The sequence below is a fragment of the Taudactylus pleione genome, unplaced genomic scaffold (assembly GCF_031769625.1).
Source record: "Taudactylus pleione unplaced genomic scaffold, aTauple2 ptg000637l, whole genome shotgun sequence".
Taxonomy (NCBI): domain Eukaryota; kingdom Metazoa; phylum Chordata; class Amphibia; order Anura; family Myobatrachidae; genus Taudactylus; species Taudactylus pleione.
Genome location: NW_028285039.1, coordinates 5129335 through 5137882, shown reverse-complemented (window position 1 = coordinate 5137882; position 8548 = coordinate 5129335). Strand labels below are relative to the sequence as shown.

At 37.0% G+C, this 8548-nt stretch overlaps 1 pseudogene; it reads right to left on the bottom strand.

Annotated features, from left to right (window-relative positions):
* Window positions 1-3894: 3894 nt before the first annotated feature.
* Window positions 3895-4011, bottom strand: LOC148479106 (5S ribosomal RNA; annotated as a pseudogene).
* Window positions 4012-8548: the final 4537 nt, after the last annotated feature.

The following is an 8548-nucleotide window of genomic DNA, read 5'->3' as shown; positions in this document are numbered from 1 at the left end:
AATTTAGCAAAAGTATATTACTTATGCTTAAATTATTCACAAAAATACACCATAATTTATATATTCATTCATACCCTGTGGGTTCAGAGCACCTAGTCTAAATGTCCACCTGCTTTCCCGTTTGATCAGCTCTTGTGTAAGGTCACCACCCCGAATCCTAAGCTAACTTTTTCCAAGCCAAAAGCTATCAATTCCTTTGGGTTATCATTATGTCGAGTATGGAAGTGACGAGCTACAGAGGTTAATTTCTTAAATTTGACAATATCTGATGGGGCATTTCTGATGGTTCCTGCATGTTCCAATATACGTTGTTTAAGAGTCCTGGAGGTCATCCCCACATATTTAATGTTACAACTGCAGGTAAGGCAATAAATAACACTTGAAGTGTTACAGTTAATGAAATCTCTTATTTGAATATCCGTTCCATATTTGTCCTGAACAGTGTTACATTTGGTCATATGTTGGCATGCTTTACATGTACCGCAAGCATGAGAACCCTGTATTTTGTTCTCTCCCTTCGGAAATTTGACATAGTGACTTTGGACAAGATTATCTTTTAGATTTCTTGCTCTGCGCCACCCCATAGTCACCTTTTTATCCAAAATTTGGGATAAAGCATGGTCTAAGTGGAGAACGGACCAATGTTGTTGAATGATATTCAGAATATTTCTCCATTCTTTGCAAAAGTTGCCTATAAATCTTGTAGTGTCTTTATTAGTACCTATTCTATGTTTCTTCTGATTCTCATCTCTGAAGATCAATTGGTCTCTATGGGTGTCTCTAATACTTGCTTGAGCCCGCTTGATGCACTTCTTGCTGTATCCTCTATCGATTAGTCTATCAGTCAGTTCAAGACTTTTGGACCGATATGTTTGTTCATCTGAACAATTCCGTTTCAACCGTAGAAATTCACCCTTTGGTAAGTTCTCCACTGTAGGTGGAAAATGTGCACTAGTCTGATGTAATAAATTGTTGGTTGCCGTATCCTTCCGGTAGAGTTCAGTATATATAATCCCCTCATCTGACTTGCAAATTTTCAAGTCCAAAAAAGGTATTTGTTCTTGGCTGTAGTGATAGGTGAGTCTGATGTTATCCTCGTTCTTATTTAGCTCATGAATAAATTCAAGAAGCAATTGTTCGTCTCCTTCCCATATCATGAAGATGTCGTCGATGTATCTCCACCAACCACCAACGAATTTGGTATATCGGTCCAGGGTGTCTCCGAAAACAAATTCCCGCTCCCACCTACCCATGAAGAGGTTGGCATAAGTGGGGGCACAAGCAGCCCCCATTGCCGTCCCCCTCATTTGTAGGTAGAAGCGGTCCCCAAAAGTGAAGTAATTTTTAGTCAAAATAAACTCCAGGAGATCTAAGAGAAATCGATGGAATTCGCAAGGTTCTTCCATCTGGAGAAAATATGCAATCGCCTGGATTCCCAAAACATGATCAGTACATGTATACAGAGATACCACGTCCAGAGTGACAAGAAAGTGCTGTTTTTCCACCTTGACATCATGCAACTTACGAAGGATATCTGAAGTGTCCTGTATATACGATGTTAAGCCCAATACATGGTGACTAAGATGATGGTCCACAAACCTACTCGCATTCTCTGAGAGACCACCCACTCCAGAGACGATAGGTCTCCCTGGCGGATCATGTAGATTCTTATGAACCTTAGGGAGTAAACAATGTGTAGGTACTTTTGGATTCTCCACTTTTAAGTACTCATGTTCTTCTTTGAGAATGATACCCTCATTTCTAGCTTTATCAATCATGTTGTTGAATAATTTAGTGAAATTATCTGTTGGATTAAAAAGAATATTTTTATAGCATTCCTCATCATTGAGTTGTCGCATTGCTTCTCCTTGGTACATATCTATCGGCCATATGACAACATTGCCACCCTTATCAGAGGGTTTAATAATGACTCCCTTCCAATTCTTGATATTCTTAAGGGCTTTGAACTCCTGTTTGTTGAGATTGCCCTGCATTCATGCTTGTCCCTTAATTTTCATATGTAATGCATCTAAATCCTTAGATACCAATGCTTGGAAAATTTTAATTTCTGGACAAATGGATTCAGGGGGAAAAAATGTGGATTATTTCTTAAATGTGGGTCTCTTCCGATATTCCATGATGTTATTGCCCTCTTCTTGGAGTTCTTCAAGTGTGCATATAGCTTGTATTTCATCCTCTGCCAAGTTCATATTTTCACCGGATATTGGATCTATCAGGATAGCAATATTGTCATCATATTGGTCCTTCTTCAAGTTGTTGAAATACTTTTTAAGTAAAAGTTTACGTCCAAACAATTTCAAGTCTTTTTCCCAACCAAACCGGTCGAAAGATTGTGTTGGGGAAAAAGACAGTCCTTTACTCAGTACAGATGTTTCTGTTTCAGTTAGAATCAAATCTGATAAGTTAATAATCTTTAAATTGGAATTCTCGATCATTTCTTTCGAATTCTGGTTGAGTATCTGGGTGGTAGTTGATGATCCCAATCTAGATGTTCTTCTGCACTTTTTCTTGCTCCTCCTCGTTTTCCTCTTGGACGAAATTTGGTGTGTCCTCCTCTGCTTAGTCCTAAAAAAGCGGTCGACGGATGTTGGTCATCAAATCTGTCTAGTCTTGAGCGAGATATATGAGAAATGTTTGGATTGTCTGAAAATTCCTCCCCTCCTGAACATTCCATCTCCGATGAAGTATATGATTCTTGCGGTTTATAGTTAGGTTTATATGATTTGCTCCACTTGAAGATATTCCCAGACAAAAAGTCCCGTTTGTCTCTGTTGAATTTAAGTTTCTTCCTCTCAATGATTTCCAACTCATATGCTTCCAATTCTTTTTTATGTTTTTCCACAGTTTTTTGAAATATTGACTCCTTCTCCCAATTTTCCAATTTTTTCCCAAGTATTTCGATCTCCTTCTCACATTCATCTAATATGATGTGATTATGCTTTATCAAAATAGACATCAAGTCTTGGGAACACTTCAATAGAATTGCTTCCCAGTCCTTGTTCAGATTTTCGGTGGCCAGTTTAAATGCTGGAAATATTTTCGGTCTTAGACCTCTAGGGGAGATCTTGTGTTTATGATAATTCTCCAGGGTTGTTACATCCCAGGATACTCTTGTTCTACGTTGTAATATGGATTTAAGTTTATAAAGATCCACCTCCCAGTTATCCTTGGTTACATTCGTAAATGTTAAATCTGAAAATATATCATCAAGATTATCTGGGATTTGTCTTTTGGTTATTAATTGGTCTTTAAGGGAAAAAGAAGCCATATTACTAAACAACTATAATTGTATTGAGGGTGCAAGTCTTGGAACGATATGGAATTTTATATCTTACAAAATGTGTGTTAAGTCATAATATGGTACTGAACAAAGTTTAAAATCTATATCATTATATATAGAAGGTTCGTGCTGGTATCAGAAACTGAAGTAAACTCAGTAAACAGTAGTCACAAAAGGATAGAGAGATACTGCACAGAACTAAAGAATAGTAAATTGAGTTATATACCAACCTTTTCTCAGTAGCAGATAATTATCTGTTATCTATGATCGTTGGTGGTACTCCCAAAGCCCATTATGTATACACTCAAGCAATATAGAAAAAAAGTAGGGCTATGGTGTGGGGCACTCTTGTTAATGGATAATTGATTAATTTAATACATAACTTTTATTAGCAACAATATGATAAAATAAAGTACCATATAATTAATTTAAAATCAGATGGTGTGAATCCATCATCAAAATTCATGATAAAATCTAAAGGCGAATTGTAAGTATGTACACAATCAAAACTGAATATATTGGATTGGTAATTTAATTAAGTGTCTATATTGATATTGTCTGGCTTTGTGCAAAAAACCATCCCATAATTTATTTTGCTACAGCACCTGGTATTCCCTCAGAGTCACCTTCCAAGTACTAATCAGGCCAATTACAGTTTAGCTTCCAAGATCAGACGAGATTGGGCAATCATGTAATGTATGGCTGTAGATGTATAGGGAAAGTTGCACAATTACAGCACAGAGCAATATAAATGTAGGACTAATTCTGTCAATAGTCCATTTGTTGGCAAAATATCACAAATCCAAAGAAAGAATGCACAAGCAGACTTAATTTGTATCATGTATCAACATAATATGTCAGAAAAGTGTTGGCAAAATAGAGTATACAATAGTTTTGCTAATAAAGCCTCATTAATAAATGAAGAGGCCCAGCATATGTGTAATATAATCATACAAAGCCACACAAAGAAAGACATATAAGATTGATTATGCAAATTGATGAAAAATAAGTGGTATTGACAATATCCATCAGGCTAGAAGCATTTATTGTATATATCAAATAAATCGGGGTATGTGTCTACTATTAACAAGAATTAACTGATATACCTAGCACAAAGGACACAGCATCCTAACACAGTAGGATTAAGAAAAGCACACCTGTTGATAATTCAATTGGGTAAGCAAGAAGAATCCCATTGAATACTGATGACTATTAGGCAGATTATCACTTCTATAAATTCCTGCATATACATAAATATACATATATGTAGATCTCCATATAGAGCTAAAGAAATTGTTGTAATGAGAATTCAATTCACTCATACAATGAGTAAAATAAAATGATTGTCTCCAGTAATGGGTACAGAGTCCTACATGCAGCGTAAGTCATTCAACTGAATAAAGATTGAAAACCACAGGTAAAGAAAACCATGGAAAACAAATACCGCTAAGACTCACAAAGGAGACAGTTCTGAAAAGTAAATCACGCCTAATCGGCGATTGCCAGTGTGATAGAAATAACAACAGGGTGCATATATGCAAAAATTATATAAAGGATACACACAGTTCTGATATAAACTGCAGATCACTCTTGTGTCCACCAGCTATCATAAGAGTATGGTGAGCACACAGCGCTGCAAGATCACACACAATCTAACATATGTACATTAAAACAGGCATTATGACACAGAGATCCTGCTGTGTAATGGTGCAAATACAATACCACTCCCGTATCCAGAAGTCCAGAAAGATCCAACCCATATGCTGGCTGGATATTTGTACAAGGTGTATATATCTAAGAGGACGCGCGTTTCGCCCGGCTGAGGGCTTGTTCACCTCATCCATATCGTTCTACTGTGGCTCGCGTGTATAAATACCGGAGCCATTAATCATCCACTTAGGCAGAGAATGGTTAGTAAAGGGGCAGTTCCCAATAGGATAGTTCTGCCCCCATTAGTGACATGTGATCGGACTAAGCGCCAATCACGATAACCGCATGCCGCATGGTATGCTGGTAAATGTAGTTAAAACTGGCCTGTTTAACTACAGCTGAAGTACAGGTATATTGACAAACAGTTGAAAATAGCTCCGCCCCTTGTAAGATCATATGATCGGGCTATGATGTCATGGGATCGGACTAAGCGCCAATCACAATAATAACATGCCGAATGGCATGCTGGTAAATGTAGTTTGCACTGCCGTGCTAAACTACAGCTAATAGTGCAGATAAGTTAGATTAGTAGACGGTTAAAAGGTAATTCCGCCCTTTGTAAAATCATATAAACGGACTTGGCAGATCAGAATATGGTGTTCTGCATGCTGGTATATGTACTTTGATTTAGTTCTGCGGTTAAATGAGTCAATGCAGAGATGGATATAAGGTCTATAACAGAAAAAAAATATGGATTGTGAAATTACTTTGCGGCCACAAAAGCTATTATTGTGGTCTAAAATGAAAAAATGAATACTCCATATACAGCAGATATGAAGATGTAGGTAATGTGCATTGCATCTTGGTAGATGCAATTATGACACAATCTCATATCAGGTATTAAAGATTGTAATTAGCTTAAATAATCAAACATAAAATAAGTAATAAATAAATATCAATATGTTCAACGATTTAAAAAAAATTTTGTTAAATGATCATAAAGATCCACTACTTATAAATATCAAGTAATAATAAAATTGTGTATTCCATGTGAATATCATAGACATATCATATAAATATAAAAATAAAATTATAATAAGCATGTGAATATACAATAGTTATGGTGATGTAGCTTAAAAATGAAGTGTATTAACATATTATAGTGAAGGGGTGTGTGTAGAAATGTGTACCAAAAATTAATAAAAGTGAAAACAAAAACGTGACAAAACTAATACACCATTAATATATTCTCAAGTGGTTTAGAATTAAAAAGTGAAACGGGATATAATTAAATATATCTGCCATATATATAATATGAAGTGAATGAATGTGAAAAAAGTGAAATAGTGCAAAGATTGAATATTAAAATCTTAAATGCATAAGAACATATGTAAACATTGAGTCCAAGTGAATCAAATATATCACTACAAGATAATGATAAATGGTGATGACAAAATGATGCGATGCCCATATTAATTCATTTATATTGAGTCTAAAATTCAATTATATTAGGCATCAAACAGATATTAATTAAAAGGTAACGTGAAAACATAAGAATAAAACAGTAAATTAAAAAGCTAAAATATACAATCATGAAATTTAGCAAAAGTATATTACTTATGCTTAAATTATTCACAAAAATACACCATAATTTATATATTCATTCATACCCTGTGGGTTCAGAGCACCTAGTCTAAATGTCCACCTGCTTTCCCGTTTGATCAGCTCTTGTGTAAGGTCACCACCCCGAATTCCTAAGCTAACTTTTTCCAAGCCAAAAGCTATCAATTCCTTTGGGTTATCATTATGTCGAGTATGGAAGTGACGAGCTACAGAGGTTAATTTCTTAAATTTGACAATATCTGATGGGGCATTTCTGATGGTTCCTGCATGTTCCAATATACGTTGTTTAAGAGTCCTGGAGGTCATCCCCACATATTTAATGTTACAACTGCAGGTAAGGCAATAAATAACACTTGAAGTGTTACAGTTAATGAAATCTCTTATTTGAATATCCGTTCCATATTTGTCCTGAACAGTGTTACATTTGGTCATATGTTGGCATGCTTTACATGTACCGCAAGCATGAGAACCCTGTATTTTGTTCTCTCCCTTCGGAAATTTGACATAGTGACTTTGGACAAGATTATCTTTTAGATTTCTTGCTCTGCGCCACCCCATAGTCACCTTTTTATCCAAAATTTGGGATAAAGCATGGTCTAAGTGGAGAACGGACCAATGTTGTTGAATGATATTCTGAATAGTTCTCCATTCTTTGCAAAAGTTGCCTATAAATCTTGTAGTGTCTTTATTAGTACCTATTCTATGTTTCTTCTGATTCTCATCTCTGAAGATCAATTGGTCTACTAGGCCCCCCAGGCCATACAGCAATCCTGCTTCAATGCCACGTTTCAAGCAGCGCTGTCTACGAGGCCCTCCAGGACTCCTGCTTCTACACCACGTTTCAAGCATCGCTGTCTACTAGGCCCTCCAGGCCATACAGCAATCCTGCTTCTACACCACATTTCAAGCATCGCTGTCTACTAGGCCCTCCATGCCATACAGCAATCCTGCTTGTACACCAAGTTTCAAGCATCGCTGTCTACTAGGCCATCCACGCTATCCAGCAATCCTGCTTCTATACCACGTTTCAGTCATCGCTGTCAACTAGGCCTCCTGGCCATTCAACAACTTTAGTTTGGGCTGTAAGTCTACAGTATATTCTATTGACTGTCCTATTGTATCAGCTCCTTACTGCACCATTGACATGTTGTGTTTGTACTGGCCCTCCAGGTCCACCATATCATTTATAAAGTAAACTGCCATGATTTTAATATTTTGCTTGTGACTGTTCTTCAATGTGCCTCGTATCTACAATACCTCCATCTTGGTCCTAGCAATTGCTAGAGGATCGTAACAGTACTACTGTGTGATGTAACGTGAATAAGGGACACTACTGTGTGGTGTAACGTGAATAAGGGGCACTACTGTGTGATATAATGTAAATAAGGGGCACTACTGTGTGGTGTAATGTGAGGGCACTAACGTGTGGCATAACTTTAATTGGTGGTACTATTGTGTGGTCAAGCCCCTTCCCAGCGAGACCACGCCTGTGTTGTTATTTTTTAGCGCACGGTTTTGGTGCATGCTCTACCTACTTCAGTTGTGGATGGGGACACCAATGTTCTTTTTGTACACAGGGATCTGCTTTGGTGTGCACAGATGTGTCCTCCTCTGTGTTCAGCACCCCCTGCCCTAAAAAAATCCTGCAGTGACCACTATCTTATTCTCTACAATTGCTAAATCAGGGCTTGGTCAATTGGGAAAAATGTTTAAAAGCTGAGTATAAGGAGGAAAGATGACAAATATTGTAAAGGGGATAAATCAGAAACAAAAATATAGTATATATAATTTGAGGAAGGGGGGCCCAAAATCGGTGTGTTGCTTAGGGCCCCATGAGGTCTAAATCCGCCTCTGAGTACAGTAACTACAGTAAAGAGGACTTTCGATGACATTCTGTAGCGAAGGTGAGTAAGCATAATGTGGTCCTGAGATGGCGCTATGTTAGCTTCAAAATCTGCAATTGTAGCTTAGCTT